Raw genomic sequence first — 18,527 nt, 5'->3', positions numbered from 1 at the left:
CCAATTGTATCAATTAAGCTATGTTGCCACAATGAGCTTTTCGTGAGTTTTTGATGTTGCAGATTTTCGAAAAAACGCAAGTAACCTATTTTATTTAATAAGTGCAGAAATGCAGCAGAAAATCTGCAACATCAAAAACTCACCAAAAGCTTAATGTGGGAAAGCAGCCTTGTTATTGAGTGGCTGCTGTGTAACAGAGCTGAGACCAGCAATGCATAAGTGGGCTCGGCTCAAGAGTCCACTCCATACAAAGATGGCACACAACCACCATACATGTAAGGCGATCTTTGCTAAGGAGCTATGTAAGGGGAATTATAGCAACAATAAAATAACAATAGTCTGCCATTCACATGGATAACACTACACAGAGGGCTATAACTAGAGATGAGCGTTGTTCTACTCGAACTGTTCGCCAATCTCAAATTCGAGCTGTTTTGGGCGGTGTTCGAGCCGTTCGGCGAACACGAACAATTTGATAAAAATTCGGCTGTTCGAGGTTATGTTCGATAACTGTTCGTGCACCAAAATCATAACTGGATTTTTTCTCAGTAATGATGAAAATTAATGTTAATACGCAGTTTGAGTGTACAGCGGGGCGGGGGGAGGGGCAGGGGATGGATCTCTGCAGGAATAATGAAGATCTCCATTTTTTTTTCTCTTTCCCGCATTTTCAGTGGGGAGGTGCAATCTGTCAGCCTATCAGCAGCGCACACACGGAGTGAAGTGCTTTTTTTCACACAAGCAAGGGCATGTGTCATTGGCAGTGTATGTCACATGTCCTTGCCCTATAAGACCAAGCCATTTTCCCCGTCGCCACCATTTTCTCACTGCTGCAGCTGCGTGTTAGACGGCACCGCTGTTGCTGTGTGCGCTATACCTTGTTAATTTCAAGCCAATTTTCGCACAAATATACAGATAGCTTGGGAGTAGGGAATAGTTGTGATTGCAGTCCTTTTAAGGACTAGGTTACAGCATTTCCTACGACTTTTATCAGGGAGGTCTGTGCTCTTAAATAGATAGGTTGTGGGAGTAAAGACTAATTGTAATTGGAGTCCTTTTCACGACTAGGTTACATCAGTTCCTATCAGTTTTTGCCAGGCAGGTCTGTGCCAGTGCTGTGCAAGTTTTTTTCACAGCATTTGGCTGAATCTAGCAAAGCTAATCCTTTTTGGCCTATTGCAGAGTGTGTTAGTCAGTGGAGTAGCCTATCTGTGTTGCAAGATATACCACCTGTGTATAGAATACCAATTTTTTTACTGCACCTAGTGAAGTAAAATCTTTTGGGCATAGCATCATTCTATTAGTCCATCTATACTGACCTCCATCAGGTTGCAAATTAAAACTAATTTTTATCTGCATCTACAGTACCTCTGAAAAAATATTTGGGCTTCTAGCTGTGTGTGGGACTTGTTGTATTAGTCCATCTATACTGACCTCCATCAGGTTGCAAACTGAATATATTTTTTTCTGCATCTACCTCTGAAAAAATATTGGGCTTCTAGCTGTGTGTGGGTCTTGTTCTATTAATCCATCTATACTGACCTCCATCAGGTTGCAAACTGAATATAATTTTTTTCTGCATCTAGCTCTGAAAAAATATTTGGCCTTCTAGCAGTGTGTCGGACTTTCTCTATTAGTCCATCTATACTGACCTCCATCAGGTTGCAAATTAAAACTAATTTTTATCTGCATCTACAGTACCTCTGAAAAAATATTTGGGCTTCTAGCTGTGTGTGGGACTTGTTGTATTAGTCCATCTATACTGACCTCCATCAGGTTGCAAACTGAATATATTTTTTTCTGCATCTACCTCTGAAAAAATATTTGGGCTTCTAGCTGTGTGTGGGACTTGTTGTATTAGTCCATCTATACTGACCTCCATCAGGTTGCAAACTGAATATATTTTTTTCTGCATCTACCTCTGAAAAAATATTGGGCTTCTAGCTGTGTGTGGGACTTGTTGTATTAGTCCATCTATACTGACCTCCATCAGGTTGCAAACTGAATATATTTTTTTCTGCATCTACCTCTGAAAAAATATTGGGCTTCTAGCTGTGTGTGGGTCTTGTTCTATTAATCCATCTATACTGACCTCCATCAGGTTGCAAACTGAATATAATTTTTTTCTGCATCTAGCTCTGAAAAAATATTTGGCCTTCTAGCAGTGTGTCTGACTTTCTCTATTAGTCCATCTATACTGACCTCCATCAGGTTGCAAATTAAAACTAATTTTTATCTGCATCTACAGTACCTCTGAAAAAATATTTGGGCTTCTAGCTGTGTGTGGGACTTGTTGTATTAGTCCATCTATACTGACCTCCATCAGGTTGCAAACTGAATATATTTTTTTCTGCATCTAACCCAGCCAATAGTTTTGGCCTAATACCACAGTTTGGCCACTCAGCTCTGCTCGGTTACCATCCATTGTTTTTTTGTGCAAACAACTCCAGAGTTGTGAATTAGTTAACCACCAAAATGAGTGGAAAAAGACCTGCTGCTGGTGGAAAGGGGAATAGGCGTGTTGGGAAGGGGAAAAAAGGTTGTGTCCGTGGGGTAGGTGTTAAAGCAACAGTAACATCTGCAGAAGAAAGACCATCTTCCAGCCAAACTAAAATGTCTACTTCTTTTAGCGGACAATGTGATAAGATCCCTTTCTTACGGCCACGCCAATCGCTACAAATTCCAGATGAGGCACAAAAACAGCAGGTGCTTCAACGGATATCAAGTGCTCCTTTAAGTGGGCTCTCCTCCACATCAACTTCAACATCACAAATACTCCAGTCCTCAAAGGTGTCACCCAAATCGCACTTGCTTCCTCACAGCTCCCAAATCTCCAGCTGCCCGTCTGAGTATGAGGTAGAACAGATGGTTGAGTCTGCAGAGCTGTTTATGACGCGCCCCTGGGCCTGTATCGCGCTGCGTTGCGCACGCGGGGGCTTACCCGGAGCCGGATCTGTTGAGGGTTGTAGTCTCGTGGCGGTGACCCGGTCCGTGCCCAGGGAGTCAGACTAAGTGGCGCTGCAATAGCAGTGATGTTAGATGACTATGCCACCCGTTGAATGCAGCTTTAGGGCTGCTGCTGCAGGGCAGACCGCTGAGGCCGGTGGTAGGATTGTGCAGCGTGGTAGTATAACCCCCAACGGGAGGGGTATGGCCTCAGGGCAGCCGACGTGGATGATGGGGGTAGCAGAAACCACTCGGAGACGGTACGGTGTAGTTCAGGGTCTTTACTGGTCACAAAGATAGACCCTCCCGGAGTACTGGCTAGCGATTGGGGCCTGGTCAGTCCTTGAGCAGATGGGATCTCCCCTGGCCAGGCGGAGTTGTAGGCCTCCCAAACTAACTGTACTCTTCTGGCTACCTTGCTAGAGGCGGGTAAAGGTAGCCCACGTCCCTGAGTGTGCCGTGTGGTGCTCACCCGTATGGCCGGTGACTCGGGGCCTTCTAGTAGCTTCCGCTCCACGACGGCGGTGCTGGTCCCATGCGTGTGACCGTGCCTTCGGGTTTCTGGGCCAGGGGACCTGCAATCCCCTGCCGGTCGGTTTCTGCTGCTGGGTAGGAGATAGTCCCCACAGCCTCGGACTCCGGGTCCGGTAAGAAATCTTCTCAGTCAGGGCGAGCTCTGCAGCTGCCAGCCCCTGACTCCTTGTAACACTGCTCCCACAGAGCTCCTGATGTTCTGTTCCTATATTTGCTTCTTTTCTCTGTCTCTACTTCTTCTCTACTCACTAACCCTGCCTCAGCCCTAAGTTTATATAGGGGAAGTTCTTCCCCTCCCAGGACTGGGCAGGAGGTGTGGCATGCATAGGATTCCTGACCAAGAGACCTCCCACCTGCTCTCAGACATAACATTGCTGTTACTGTGGAAACCAGACCCCTGGGGTACCACATTCCCCCCTAGTGAAATTTAGTACTCCGGGACTAAACATATTTTTTTTTTTTTTTAGAAAAACATAACAAGGTACAACATTAATAATACAACAAGAAAAACACATAAAGATGGTCACGGCGTGTCCGCAACCGGGTGCAGTCTTTGAAGAAAAGCAAGGTGTCCATTTCACCAAAACAGGGAGACGTAACCAGGTAGGGGTCTGTCCTGCCCCGAGTCCTTAACAGTCTTTAGTCCGTCCTGGGTTACGCTCCAACTATACACAAAGGATTCCCGGTAAATCCACCAAAGACTCCTATAAATAACTAGAAACACAAAATTACACACAAGCAACTATAAACAGGTAAACATTATAAAATAGCTTAAACATTTAGATCCTCCAACGTGCGGGTAACTGGCCTCTAGTGGCCCTAGTGGACCTACGGAGCTGACTGTCTGGCCCTGAACTACAGGGTGTAGGAGCTGTCAAGGGTAAACTGGGCAGCTGTCTACCGGCTCTTTGTCTCACTAGGGGTACGGCAGGCTCACTATAAGCAGAGGGTTGATCCTCCTGTTCTGCTTGTGTGGAGTCTTCTGCCTCCTGGACCGGCTGTTCTTCCAGCTCTACCTGTGTCTCCGTAGGTGCTTGGGATGCTGGTTGGAGGAAGGTGAGTATGGGTACCACAACTGCACCATTGACTTGAGTCCAAGACCGAGGGAAGTCCCCGAGCACAGTACTAACCATATCTTCCCTTTTCTCTACGGGTCGATGGTCTTCTTGTTCCTCTTCAGGGTTCCGTAGCTGTTCAGGACACTTCTTCAGGTGATCCCGGGATACAATGGCTGTGGTCTCCCCTCCGTCTTTACTAATGGTACAGACCTTCGGGTTGTCGTGGCTTGAGGGCAGTACGGTGTACGGGTCCTTCTCCCACTGGTCGTCCAACTTGTGGAGCCGTCTTTTCCTCTTCAAGACCTGCTCTCCGGGTACCAGGGGAACAGCGGGAGCATACTGGTTGTAAGTTTTCTCTTGTCTTTCCCTAGCTTGACAGAGACTTCGCTCCACACTCTCCTGTACTTTCCGGTACTGCTGCTGCCTCTCTGTGTCCCAGTCTGCTTCTGGTGAAGTGTCCTCGGGTGTCAGGACTCCCATTTCCAGGTCAACAGGTAACTTACCAGGTCTCGCCCTCATTAGGTAAGCCGGGGTACAGTTGGTGGAACCTACCGGGATGTGGTTGTATAGGTCCACCAGATCGGGCAGCCTCTCAGGCCACAGACTGCGTTCTTCCAGGGGCAACGTTTTCAGAAGATCCATTACCACCTGGTTCATTTTCTCACAAAGTCCATTAGTTTGCGGATGATAGGGTGTCGTCCTTATCTTCCGGCAGCCATACAGATTGCAGAATTCCTGGAAGACCTCCGCTTCAAAGGCAGGTCCCTGGTCCGTCAGCACTTGGTCCGGGTATCCGTGCGGACGGCAGAAGTGCTGCTGGAAGGCTCTAGCTGCTGTTTGAGCCGTTAAGTCCTTGACGGGGACGACAACCAAGAACCGGGAGTAATGATCCACGATGTTTAACGCGTAGACGTAGCCACTTCTGCTTGGGGTCAGTTTTACATGATCCAAGGCTACCAGTTCCAACGGCTGCTGGGTGACGATGGACTGCAGGGGAGTCTTCTGGCTGGCACGGTCCTTCCTTCTTAGGTTACACGGGCCACAGTCTCTACACCACCTCTCGATGGTTCCCCTCATGCCTACCCAGTGGAACCGCCCGCGCAGCAGGAACTCCAGCTTCTTCCATCCGAAGTGTCCAGCCCCGTCGTGGTATGCCTCCATCACCATGGCTGCGTCTCTTCGTGGCACCACTACTTGCCAGATTAGTTCATGTGTCCGGGAGTTAACCATTCGGCGGCACAACTTCCCCTTATAAAGGAACAGTCGACTCTTCTCAGCCCACAGTTGCTTGGCTTCCTCCGGAGCGTCTGGGTCAAGGCGAGCCTCTGGCCGAGTCAGCATCTCCTTTACCAGCCGGACGGCAGGGTCACTGTCTTGCGTTTCCGTCCAGTTATAGTGAGGCAAGGGGTTAAACGTAGCGGCTTGCTTACTCCTTACCCGGTGGGAACACTGGATAGTCCCATGACGGTGAAACGCGGGGAGTTCGACTTCTTCCAGTCCCTCTGGATCTTCTCCTCCGTCCGGTAGATTTGGCATCCTGGACAGGGCGTCCGCGTTGGTATTGGAGCGTCCTGCCCGGTATTTGATTGTGAACTCGTAGTTGGACAGACGGGCCATCCATCTCTGCTCTAGGGCACCGAGTCTTGCTGTGTCCAGGTGTGTCAACGGGTTGTTATCCGGGTACACGATGAACCGGGAAGAAGCAAGGTAGTGCTTAAAGCGTTCGGTGACTGCCCACACCACTGCCAGGAACTCTAGCTTAAATGAGCTGTAATTCTCAGGGTTTCTCTCGGTGGGTCGCAGTTTTCGGCTGGCATAAGCGATTACTCGTTCTTTCCCCTGCTGGATCTGGGACAGCACAGCTCCTAGCCTGATGTTACTTGCGTCGGTGTAGAGGATAAAGGGCTGGCTGTAATCCCGGTAAGCCAGGATTTCATCCCCCATGAGGGCCATCTTCAGCTAGCGGAAGGACTCTTCTTCCAACTTCTCCCATCTGAAGGGCGGCTTCTGGTTCTTGGCCTTCCGGGACTGGCCTATCAGGAGGTCCTGCATAGGAGCTGCCTTTTTGGTGAAGCCGGGGATGAATCTGCGGTAATAGCCTACCAACCCAAGGAACTGCCGCACTTCCTTTACACTGGAGGGACTTGGCCATTCCTTAATTGCGGTGATCTTATCAGGGTCGGGAGCCACTCCATCAGCGCTCACCACGTGTCCCAGGTACTGCACCTTTGGCTTCAGGAGGTGACACTTAGAGGGTTTCACCTTCAGGCCGTAACTTGCCAGGGCTTCGAACACTTCCGCCAGATGTTTCAGGTGGTCCTCATAAGTCTTGGAATATACGATGACATCATCCAGGTACAACAAGACCGTCTCGAAGTTTTTGTGTCCCAGACAGCACTCCATTAATCGTTGGAAGGTTCCTGGTGCGTTACAAAGTCCAAACGGCATACAGGTAAACTCGCTAAGTCCCATCGGGGTGGTGAATGCGGTCTTCTCCCGGTCCGCCTCTGCTACAGGAACCTGCCAGTACCCGCTAGTGAGATCCAAGGTAGAGAAGAAGTTAGCAGATCTTAAAGCAGCCAAAGACTCCTCTATCCTTGGTAAAGGGTACGCATCCTTGTGTGTGATACGGTTGATTTTCCGGTAATCTACACACATCCTCATAGTGTTGTCTTTCTTTTTGACTAAAACTAGTGGGGCTGCCCAGGGGCTACAGCTATCCCGGATTACCCCAGCCTCCTTCATGTCTCTAAGCATCCCCTTGGCGTGTTGGTAATGTGCAGGGGGTACAGGTCGATACCTCTCTTTTATGGGAGGATGATCTCCCGTGGGGATGTGGTGTTCTACCCCCTTGACTCGCCCGAAGTCTAACGGGTGTTTACTAAACACTCTCTCATACTCTTGAACCACCCGGTAGACTCCCTGTTTCTGGTGGGAGGGAGTGGAGTCAGTTCCCAAGTGTAGTTGCTGACACCAATCCTCCATTACTTTCTTAGAGCCGTTACCTTCTTCCGGGTGAGATGGAGGCAAGGGTTCCACAGATTGTATGGCATTTTGGTTAATGGTATATAATTTGGCTAGCGTGGCATACCGGGGCAGGTACACTTCCCTCTTCCCGATATTGATTATGCGAACGGGCACCCTCCCATGGCATACATTAACCACCCCCCGTGCTGTCAAGATGGTGGGCCTACTGTCTGAGTAAACTGGTTCTACCATTGCCTGGTAATCTCTACCTCTCAGACCAATAGCTGCCCGGCACCAAATCATCATTTCACTTTTTGGGGGCATGGCAATAGGGAAAGGGTCACACATTCTCACGCTACCAATCTCACCGCCGGAGAGTTCCACCTGTTGCCGTCGCATCAGTGCCCGGATCTCTTTTTGGAGCACTCGCTGCTCGCCGGAGCTGGCGTTCTTGGCAACCTGCTGTAAAAGGAAAATCACCTCTGCAAGACAATTTTCAATTACATTAGTTCCTAGAGTTATCTTTGGGTGACTCTCGTGTTTGTCAATGTCTACAATGATCAGTCCCTGTGCTGCCAGTTCAACTCTACCAATTTTAATGGTCACCTCTTTAAATCCAATCTGTGGCACGGGCTGACCATTGCTGGCGATGATACTCAAGTCGTCGTCAGGGTAGCGGGTTATATCCGAGTCATTCCAGTACTGCTTGAAGAGCACGTACGGGATGGTGGTGACCTGTGACCCGGTGTCCAGTAGGGCACTCATAGGGATGCCATCCAGTACCACAGGCAAGACTGGACGTCCTCCCACATATTTGTCGCGCCAGTTCGATGGGCCTGGTGATCTTTTTCCTGGGGGTTGGCCCTCTACCCCCAGGTTGTGCCAGTTTAAAGGACAGTACCTTGCCATATGTCCGGGTTGATTGCAGCGGCGGCAGATGGGTCGTCCATCCTCGTCGTATCGGTCACTGGGTCTTCCTCTGGCCGGTGGGGTCCTCCTTGGTCGACGCCACGGGATGTCCTCCGGTCCGGATGCCAGCTGGATCTTCCCTGGAGTAGAAACCTGTAAAGACTGCACAGTTCGGGTTAGCGCAGCAACGCTTTTAGCTAGCTCTTGGACCTGATGGTGCAGGTCTGGAGCCGGGTCATTGCTCAAAGCCTGCGCATCAGCTCCCACAGGCCCTGCCGACAAGGGCGCCGCCTCCTGGTGGTAAGTGGTAGTGGGGCGTCTGTGGGTCACAACGCCACCTGGTGCCGGTTCTCGGAGCACCCGAATGGCTCTGTCCTTGAACTGTGCAAATCCCAGATGAGGGTCCTGTAAGGCCATTGCCCGCAACTGGGTTCGGTGGGCATTGCAATATAAACCCTCTATAAATTGTTCAGTCAACAGCCTGTCCTCGTCTCCCACGCCGTCAGGGTCGGTCTGCTTAACGGCTCTCAGGGCCTCTTGTAGGTTCAGGGCATAGTCCCTTATACTCTCATGTGCCCGCTGTTTGCACCCGTAGAATCTAAACTTGATCTCGGCTGAGGTGCGGGTATCAAAGGTGTCCCTCAGCCGGGTTAGTATCCCTGCGACAGTCCTCCCCCCAGGTGGCCAGGACTTTACCTCCCTTCGGGCTGCCCCGGTTAATTGGGCCACCAGGATGCTCAATTTTTGCTCTTCTGTGAGGGGGTACACCTGGAAGAGGCTATCCAGCTTTTCTCTAAAGTCCTGCAGGGTATGTGACTCCCCTGAGTACTGGGGTAGCCAGGCTGCCCCCGGGATATAGGGCATGGTGAAAGGCATGACCGCAACAGCGGTGGCGCTGGCGGGGGTTGGAGCGTTGAAGCTCTCCTCCATATACGACATCCTTCTCCCCCCTAGTGGACCGTGGCCTACCTTGCGATGATCCTCTTCCGTAGGCCGCGGCTCCACAGTGGATCGTCAGGGTTGAGGACCTTCCGTCGCGCTCCTGTGACGTCGGCGCCTGCTGGGCTCCTTCCAGGACCTGACGCAACGTCCGGACGTGAGGCGGGGCTTCAGTTCTCGCGGGCTTTTCGGAGTCCACGCCCCTCTTTTTCCCGCGCGGCGTCCTCAAGATGGCGTCCAACAGCGGGAAAACTCCACAGATGGCGGGAAGAAGGCTGAAAATGGCGCCGGATGGCGGGAATCTTCACGGATGGCGGGAAGAAGGTTGAAAATGGCGCCGGATGGCGGAAATCTTCACCACAGGTGAGTTTGAAAGTCTCTTGTTCAGGCACGCAGTACCCGGTGGTTGCGGGCACGAAATCCTGCCGACTACGCCAAAAGTTGACGCGCCCCTGGGCCTGTATCGCGCTGCGTTGCGCACGCGGGGGCTTACCCGGAGCCGGATCTGTTGAGGGTTGTAGTCTCGTGGCGGTGACCCGGTCCGTGCCCAGGGAGTCAGACTAAGTGGCGCTGCAATAGCAGTGATGTTAGATGACTACGCCACCCGTTGAATGCAGCTTTAGGGCTGCTGCTGCAGGGCAGACCGCTGAGGCCGGTGGTAGGATTGTGCAGCGTGGTAGTATAAACCCCAACGGGAGGGGTATGGCCTCAGGGCAGCCGACGTGGATGATGGGGGTAGCAGAAACCACTCGGAGACGGTACGGTGTAGTTCAGGGTCTTTACTGGTCACAAAGATAGACCCTCCCGGAGTACTGGCTAGCGATTGGGGCCTGGTCAGTCCTTGAGCAGATGGGATCTCCCCTGGCCAGGCGGAGTTGTAGGCCTCCCAAACTAACTGTACTCTTCTGGCTACCTTGCTAGAGGCGGGTAAAGGTAGCCCATGTCCCTGAGTGTGCCGTGTGGTGCTCACCCGTATGGCCGGTGACTCGGGGCCTTCTAGTAGCTTCTGCTCCACGACGGCGGTGCTGGTCCCATGCGTGTGACCGTGCCTTCGGGTTTCTGGGCCAGGGGACCTGCAATCCCCTGCCGGTCGGTTTCTGCTGCTGGGTAGGAGTTAGTCCCCACAGCCTTGGACTCCGGGTCCGGTAAGAAATCTTCTCAGTCAGGGCGAGCTCTGCAGCTGCCAGCCCCTGACTCCTTGTAACACTGCTCCCACAGAGCTCCTGATGTTCTGTTCCTATATTTGCTTCTTTTCTCTGTCTCTACTTCTTCTCTACTCACTAACCCTGCCTCAGCCCTAAGTTTATATAGGGGAAGTTCTTCCCCTCCCAGGACTGGGCAGGAGGTGTGGCATGCATAGGATTCCTGACCAAGAGACCTCCCACCTGCTCTCAGACATAACATTGCTGTTACTGTGGAAACCAGACCCCTGGGGTGCCACATTTACTCATACTATAGCCTGGGAATCAGAGGTCGACTCCAGCGCTTCTGTGAATCCAGACGAGGAAATGATCTGCACTGATGCCCAGAATCTTTATGAGTCGGATCCAGGACCAGACGCAGAAGGTTCTGACCATAATGTAGACCCTCATTCCCAAACTGTAACTCCTGTTGGTGGAGACAATGAGGAAGACGATGATAAGACTCAAATACCTGATTGGAGCGACAACTTTAGTTTTTTGTCAGGGCAGGAACAGGTTGGCTCTGAGGACGGCGGGTGTGATAACACACAGGGTGATGATGATGAGGTTGGAGATCCCACTTACTGTCAACCCACAGTCAGCCAAGAGATGAGGTCAGCAGAGGAGGTGGAGGAAGATGCTAGTGACGACGAGGTCAGGTTGCGCCTTCCTGGACAGAGACGTAGTACTGGAAGCACGTCAACAACTGCATCCTCAAACACAACTCTGCCTCTCACCACAAGTCGTGGTGGCTCTTCAGGTCGCATGGGTGCTAAGCCTTGCATAGCCTGGGCATTTTTTCAGATCGATAAAGATGACCCAACTCGTGTTATCTGTAACATTTGTCAGCAAAAGCTAAGTAGAGGCCAAAAAATACATAGTTTGAGTACTTCATGCATGAACCGTCACATGAAGCATAAGTTGCAGTGGGAAGCTCAGTGTGCTACAATGCGGCCTAGCCGGCCGGGCCAACAACCGTCTGCCATATCTTGTGCATCCGCGGCCTCTTCATCCTCTGTGACTGGGGGGACAGCAGTCACACCTGTTTTGGGGCGCAGACCTGCCACCTCTTTACCCGCAACAGCCAGCGTGATTGGCAGGTCATCATTTTCTTTGGAGGTGGTAACAGCAGCTGGTGTTGAGCGCTGTCCGACATCGATAGCACCACCTTTGGATCAAGGAAACCTAACATGTCCGCCTGCATCTTCCTCACAGACCGGCAGTTTGCCGGGGACACCCTTATCAACCCCGTCTAAGCACAATAGCCAGCCCTCGGTCCCTCAGATGTGGACAAGTAAAAGACCATTTCCTCCTAGCCATGAGAAAGCTAAGAGGTTGAATTTCACCATCTGCAAGCTCTTGGCTACAGAAATGCTGCCTTTCCGCCTGGTGGACACAGAGGATTTTCGAGACCTTATGTCCGTCGCAGTGCCCCAGTACCAGATGCCCAGTCGGCACTACTTCTCAAAGAAAGGTGTGCCTGCGCTCCACCAGCATGTCGCACACAACATCACCGCTTCTTTGAGAAACTCTGTGTGTGACAGGGTGCATTTCACCACAGACACTTGGACGAGTAGGCATGGACAGGGGCGTTACATGTCGCTGACTGGGCACTGGGTAACTATGGTGACAGCAGGACAAGGGGCTGCTGTCCAAGTCTTGCCGTCCCCACGAGTTGTGCGTCAATCCTCTTTATGTCAAAGTTCCTCCACTGCTTCTGCCTCTTCAACCTCCTCTCGGTCTTCCACCTGCACCCAAAGCCTGTCTGGTCATGCCACAAGCTTTCTAACTGCGCAGAAGGGATCCTGCACACCTCCTTACTATGCTGGCAGTAGGGCTCAACGTCATCAGGCGGTTTTTACATTGAAATGTCTGGGAAATGTGAGTCACACAGCTGAGGAGTTGTGGTCAGCTCTGGAGAACCAATTTCATAAATGGTTGTCTCCACTGGACCTGAAACCAGGGAAGGCCGTGTGCGACAATGCTGCAAACCTGGGTGCGGCCCTTCGCCGGGGCAATGTCACACACGTGCCTTGTATGGCTCACGTGTTGAACCTGGTTGTCCAGCAATTTTTAGCCCACTATCCCAGACTAGATGGCCTTCTGCAGAGGGCACGGTCGCTGTGTGCTCACTTCCGCCGTTCGCATCCCGCAGCTCAGCGACTTACATCTCTACAGAAGTCGTTGGGCCTGCCACTTCACCCGCTAAAATGCGATGTGCCTACCCGGTGGAATTCAACTCTGCACATGTTGCAGCGACTGTGGCAGCACCGACAAGCCCTGGTGCAATACGTTCTGACGTATAGCCTGGGCCAACGAGATTCAGAGGTGGGGCAAATCACGCTGGAGGAGTGGTCTCAGATCAGGGACCTATGCACCCTTCTGCACAGTTTTGAAATGGCGACGAAGATGTTTAGTGCTGACGATGCCATTATCAGCATGACTATTCCGGTGATTTACATGCTGGAGCACATGTTAAACAGAATTCGGAGTCAGGTGGTGGCACAAGAGTAGGTGGAGGAAGTAGAGGAGGAGGAGTTGTATGCGGAAGGGCTAACATCTGCAAGGTCCAGACGGTCGGCAGCACCAAGGCGGCAGGCATGTGAGGGTGGGGGAGATGGTTTTACCAGGGCGCATGGTAGCAGCCAAACTAGTGAGGAAGGTGCAGGAGCCCAGGAAGAAGTGGAGGACGAACTGATGGAAGACTCATCAGATGAGGGAGACCTTGATCACATTTCTGTTGTGCGAGGTTGGGGGGAGAGGACAGAGGAAGGAAGCATGATTGTTACCTCGCCACCAACACAACAGGGACTTGGTGCTCCTGGATGCGCAACACACATGAGTGCCTTCTTGCTGCACTACCTGCAACATGACCCTCGAATTGTGAGAATTAGAAATAATCCTGACTACTGGGTTGCCACACTGTTAGATCCCCGGTACAAAAGTAAATTTGCAGAAATTATTCCTGCCATAGAAAGGGATGCACGCATGCAGGAGTATCAGCAGAGACTGTTGCAGAATCTTACATATGCTTTTCCACAAAATACCAGTGGTGCACGTAGTGAATCTCACAGTTCCAACTTGCCAACCGTGGGACCGTCAAGTGTTCAGCACTCAAACCGTAACAGAACCACAGTATCTGGTGGTAACATCAATTTTGCGGAATCATTTCACCACTTTTTTAGCCCATCCTTTGCAAGGCCACAGGAGACAAGAAGTCTGACACATAGTCAACGCCTAGAGACGATGGTACAGGAGTATCTCCAAGTAAACATTGAAGCCACGACTGTGTCACTGGACCCTTGCTCTTTTTGGGCTTCCAATCTGGATAAATGGCCGGAGCTAGCCACTTACGCCTTGGAGATCTTGTCATGCCCCGCAGCCAGCGTTCTGTCTGAACGTGTGTTCAGCGCTGCTGGTGGTGTGCTGACAGATAAGCGCACGCGGCTCTCCACTGATAATGTAGATAGACTCACGTTCATAAAGATGAACAAATCATGGATCCAAAACGACTTTTCTACCCCTGTGTCATCCTGGGGAGAGTAAAAGCTTGATGATTGTTTAAAATCACCCTACCAACCGTTTTAAGCTTTCAAATTACTAATCATGTTTATCTGTATCTTGACTGGAAAATAATTTGGGCTTTGTAGCAGTGTGCAGCACTGATCCTATTAGGCCATCTATAATAAGCTCCACCAGATTTAAAATTAAAAATAATTTTTAGCTGCATCTAGCCCGGAAAATAATTTTGGGGCTCCGAGATGCGCAAGACACATAAGTGCCTTCTTGCTGCACTACCTGCAGCATGACCCTCATATTGTCAGAATTCGAAGTAATCATGACTACTGGGTTGCCACACTCTTAGATCCCCCAAACTTTTCGATCAACCTTTTCATTTTAATAAAGACCAAAAAAATGGTCATTTTTGAAATTCTAAGCATAAGCAGGTTGTTAGAAACTGAAATCAAACAGTTTTCAACTCAAAACTTTATTCTAGGTGATGTTACATTTTCACATAGGACCCCTTGTTCGAAAGGAGCTTCTGAACTCTCTCGTCCATTGAATTTGTCAGGTTTTGGATGGTTTCTGCTTCAATTGTTTTGCATGAGGACAGAATACCCTCCCAGAGCTGTTGCTTAGATGTGAACTGCCTCCCGCCATCATAGACACTCCTTTTAATGATGCTCCAAAGGTTCTGAATGGGGTAGAGGTCAGGGGAGCATGGGGGTCACACCATAAGTTTGTCCCCTTTTATGCCCATATCAGCCAGAGATGCAGATGTTTTATGTGCAGCATGAGATGGTGCATTATCATGCAGAAAAATGATCTTGCTGTGAAATACACGGTTCTTCTTCTTGAACCATGGCAGGAAGTGCTGTTTGAGAAAATCCACATACATTATGGAGTTCATCTTTAGCACCTTCAGGGATCCTAAAGGGGCCGACAATCTCTCTCCCCATGATTCCAGCCCAAAACATTACTCCACCTCCTCCTTGTTGGCGCTGTAGCCGTGTTTGCGTGGGGTGTCCATCAACCAGCCATCCTCCACTCCATCCATCTGGACCATCGAGCGCTGCACGGCACTCATCCGTGAACAAAACAGTTTTGAAATCAGTCTTCATGTAATGTTTGGCCCACTGGAGCCGTTTCTGCTTGTGTGAAGTGGATAGAGGAGGTCGACAGGATGGCGTATGCACAGCTGCAAACCTCTGAAGGACCCTGCATCTTGTTGTTCGGGGGACGTTGGAGGCACAAGCAGCTTCAAAAACTTGTCTGCTGCTATGACAAGGCTTTTTTGCCGCTGCTCTTTCAACCTGACGTAATTGCCTGTAGGAAAGAGTCCTCAATTTGCCCTTATCAGCACGCACACGTGTGTCCTGTGAATCAGCTACATACTTCTTGATTGCCAAGACACTTCATCCTGATCATCGCACAATGTTGATTGTAGTCATGCCTTGACCTAAACACTCCACAATTTGTTGCTTTTCAGCAGCCGACACATCCTTTTTCTTTCCCATTTTGGCAGAAAATGTAGGCTGCTGAATAATGTGAGAGAGCCTTCTTAAGTAGTCTTGCCTTTCATTGGACACACCTGCCAAACTAATTAGCACTGGTGTCTGCAATTGCTTACAGTGATATAAAGAGCCCTGACACACATCACCATCAATGAGTTTAAGTGACAAACAAACAAATTCTTCCCTTATCACTCCTAAACACTTTTTGCATAATAATTTGGAACACAGTGTACATGTGCTTTTCCACAAAACACCAGTGGTTCACGTAGTGAATCTTACAGTTCTTACTTGCCAACCGTGGTCTGTATGGAGTTGTTCAATAAAGGGCCCAAAATTAAGATAACATAGATGGGAGAGGTCTCTATGAATAGGAATTCCTAAGTATTTGATACCCTGTGAGGGCCAGGCAAAGGGAAAGTTGGACTGGATGGAATCCTATATGGATTTGGGGAGGGAGACATCGAGGGCCTCAGACTTCGCTGCATTGATTTTAAAATTTGACCATGTAACAAAGTGATCTATTTCAGCCATAACAGCATGGATGGATATATGTGATTGAGTGATATATACTAGGACATCATCAGCAAATAGAGAGCACTTGTACTCGGTGCCTCCCACCTCAATCCACCTAATATTGGGGTTATGGCGAATTGATGAGAGCAAGTGCTCCGTCACTAGGATGTATAAGAGAGGGGACAGAGAACATCCCTGCCTTGTCCCATATGTGATTGTGAAAGGTGATGAAAATGTTCTGACGCGCCCCCTGGGCCTTGGGACACCCGGAGCCGGACCCTTTTTGGTGGCTGCTGGTGGTTGTAGTCTCCGTGGCGGCAACCCGGTTCCGTGGCTCAGGGCGGTCAAACCAGTGGCGGAACTATTTATGTGGTTTTGATGTTTAAATGTCCGACTACGCCACCCGTGGATTGCGGTCAGAGTGAACCGCCGCTCCAGGGCAGACCGCTGAGGCTGGTGTTGTGGGTGCAGCAGAGCGTAACATAACTCCCCACGGGAGGAGTATAGCCTCAGGGCAGTGTATGCGGAGGATGGGGGTGATGGTGCAGGGCAGCAGCAGTAATGACACGGAGTCAGTGATGCAGTCCAGGGCCTTTACTCACAGTTCTTATTATCCAGACCACGTCTGCAGGTAACGGCTGCCCACGTCGTACTGTGCTCACCAGGTGAGGGGCTCAGACAACTCCCAGATAACTTTGGAGTGCTTCACAGGACCCCCTTTGTGTGTCCTTTGTCTGGCCTTTCTTACCAACCCTTCTGTCCGGCTGCCTCGGGCCTCCTCTTGGTAAACTTGGCGCCAGTTTCCCTGACCCTATGTGGTGCCTTCCTAGCGGGTGTAGCGAGGGGCTGCGCCACATAAAATGTCACAGCCTCCTGTTTCTAGCTGAGGGTCGTTTCCTGCCTCCACTAGTTTCGGGGACCGGTCTCCCCCTTTGGCCTGACCCCTCCACGCAGGTGGATTCTGGCGTGCGGTGGCGACTCGCCCGTCCGCACCCCTGAGATCCCTTCGTTCCTCGTTCCTGGAGCCTTCTCCGCTCCTCTTCCTTCCTTCTCCCTCTTCCAGGCCTGGGCCTCTGTTACTAGGCCCGCCTCCGGAGCAGAGCTCATGCAGAGCCCCTGCTCCCTGCCACTTCTGCTCAGACTTCTCTGCACTGAACTAAGATGGTGCCCACCTTTTATACTCCCTTCTCAATGCACCCAGGAACTGCTTCCTCCCTGCTCCTGCACTACAGGGTTCCCCTTCCTCAGTGTTCCCTCCCCCCACTCCAGCCAGGGACAGGGACTGTCGTGCCCATCTCAGGGGCATATTGGTCGCCCTGCCCCACGGCAATGTGGTGTAATGCATGCAGGTGTCGGGTCCTGATCCACACTACATCCTTACCTGAGAGTGAGATATCACACCTCTGGGTGAGGTGCAATACCTCTGTAGCAACCGAGCCCTCAGGGTGCTACAGTTCCATTTATCTTCAGCCTAGGTGACGTATTGCGATACAGGGCCGTGATTTTGGCTATAAAAGGGTCCCCTAGACCCCTACCCCAAGCTTTTTAAGAGAATCATATATGGCGTGCCAGGAGACTCTATGGAATGCTTTCTCAGCATCCAACGAGAGTATCTAATTACAAATTTTTAACTGCATCTAGCCCAGGAAATACTTTGTGCCTAGTAGCAGTGTCTGCTAGTCAGCGGATTATCCCGGCTGTTAAGCAAGCTACACCACCTGTAGTTTGGACACTTCATTTTTTCAAAGGAAATGCTTCGGGACCACGGGATACTCAGTGAAGAGCATCAGGAGGCACTCCAAGGCATAGGGGCTGGGACTGGCAGTAGGATGCCTTGCGGTGGACAGCCGAGCTCGATCCTTATAAAAGCTTTTTAACTGCAGCAGCTTTAGTGGACGCTACTGGAGCTGGAATTACGCGGCTGCTGGCATGAGACTTGCCCTCCAATAGATCCTTGTAAATGGATTTAAAGTGTATTCATTCAAATTAGAGAGACAATTTAAATTAAAAAGCTTAGAGCTGCCTCCACTACAGGGGGGCTCGCTTGACCCACCAGCGGACAGGCACCAGTATTGGGAGAGGGGGGCTGGCCGTCAGGGTTCACCGCGGCTCTGGCACAAACCCGGCGACACGGAGGTGGCACGGGCAGGAGCGGACTGGCCGTGTCGGCTTCTCACTTTTTGGATTTTAGAAGGGCATGACATGCCTATATCTGTGTCTCCCCCTCCTTTTACTCCTCCACCTCTTTTATTTTCGCATGACTATATGTACTTGTCACTTTTCCATGTGTTAGTTATGTCTTCTGAGCAGTTTGTCAGCTTTTGGACACCTTTGAAGGTGTTTTCTATGTGTTTCTATGTGTTTTTGTTTGCCTGCCATTGGTTTTAACGGTGTTCGAAGGTGTTCGACGAACAGTTCGACGAACAGTTCGGCGAACACACGGGTGTTCGACGAACCGAACCGAA

This window comes from Phyllobates terribilis, unplaced genomic scaffold, assembly GCF_046119375.1.
Source record: "Phyllobates terribilis strain yellow unplaced genomic scaffold, ASM4611937v1 Scaffold_3__8_contigs__length_932513732, whole genome shotgun sequence".
Taxonomy (NCBI): domain Eukaryota; kingdom Metazoa; phylum Chordata; class Amphibia; order Anura; family Dendrobatidae; genus Phyllobates; species Phyllobates terribilis.
Note: the sequence above shows the minus strand (reverse complement) of the source record.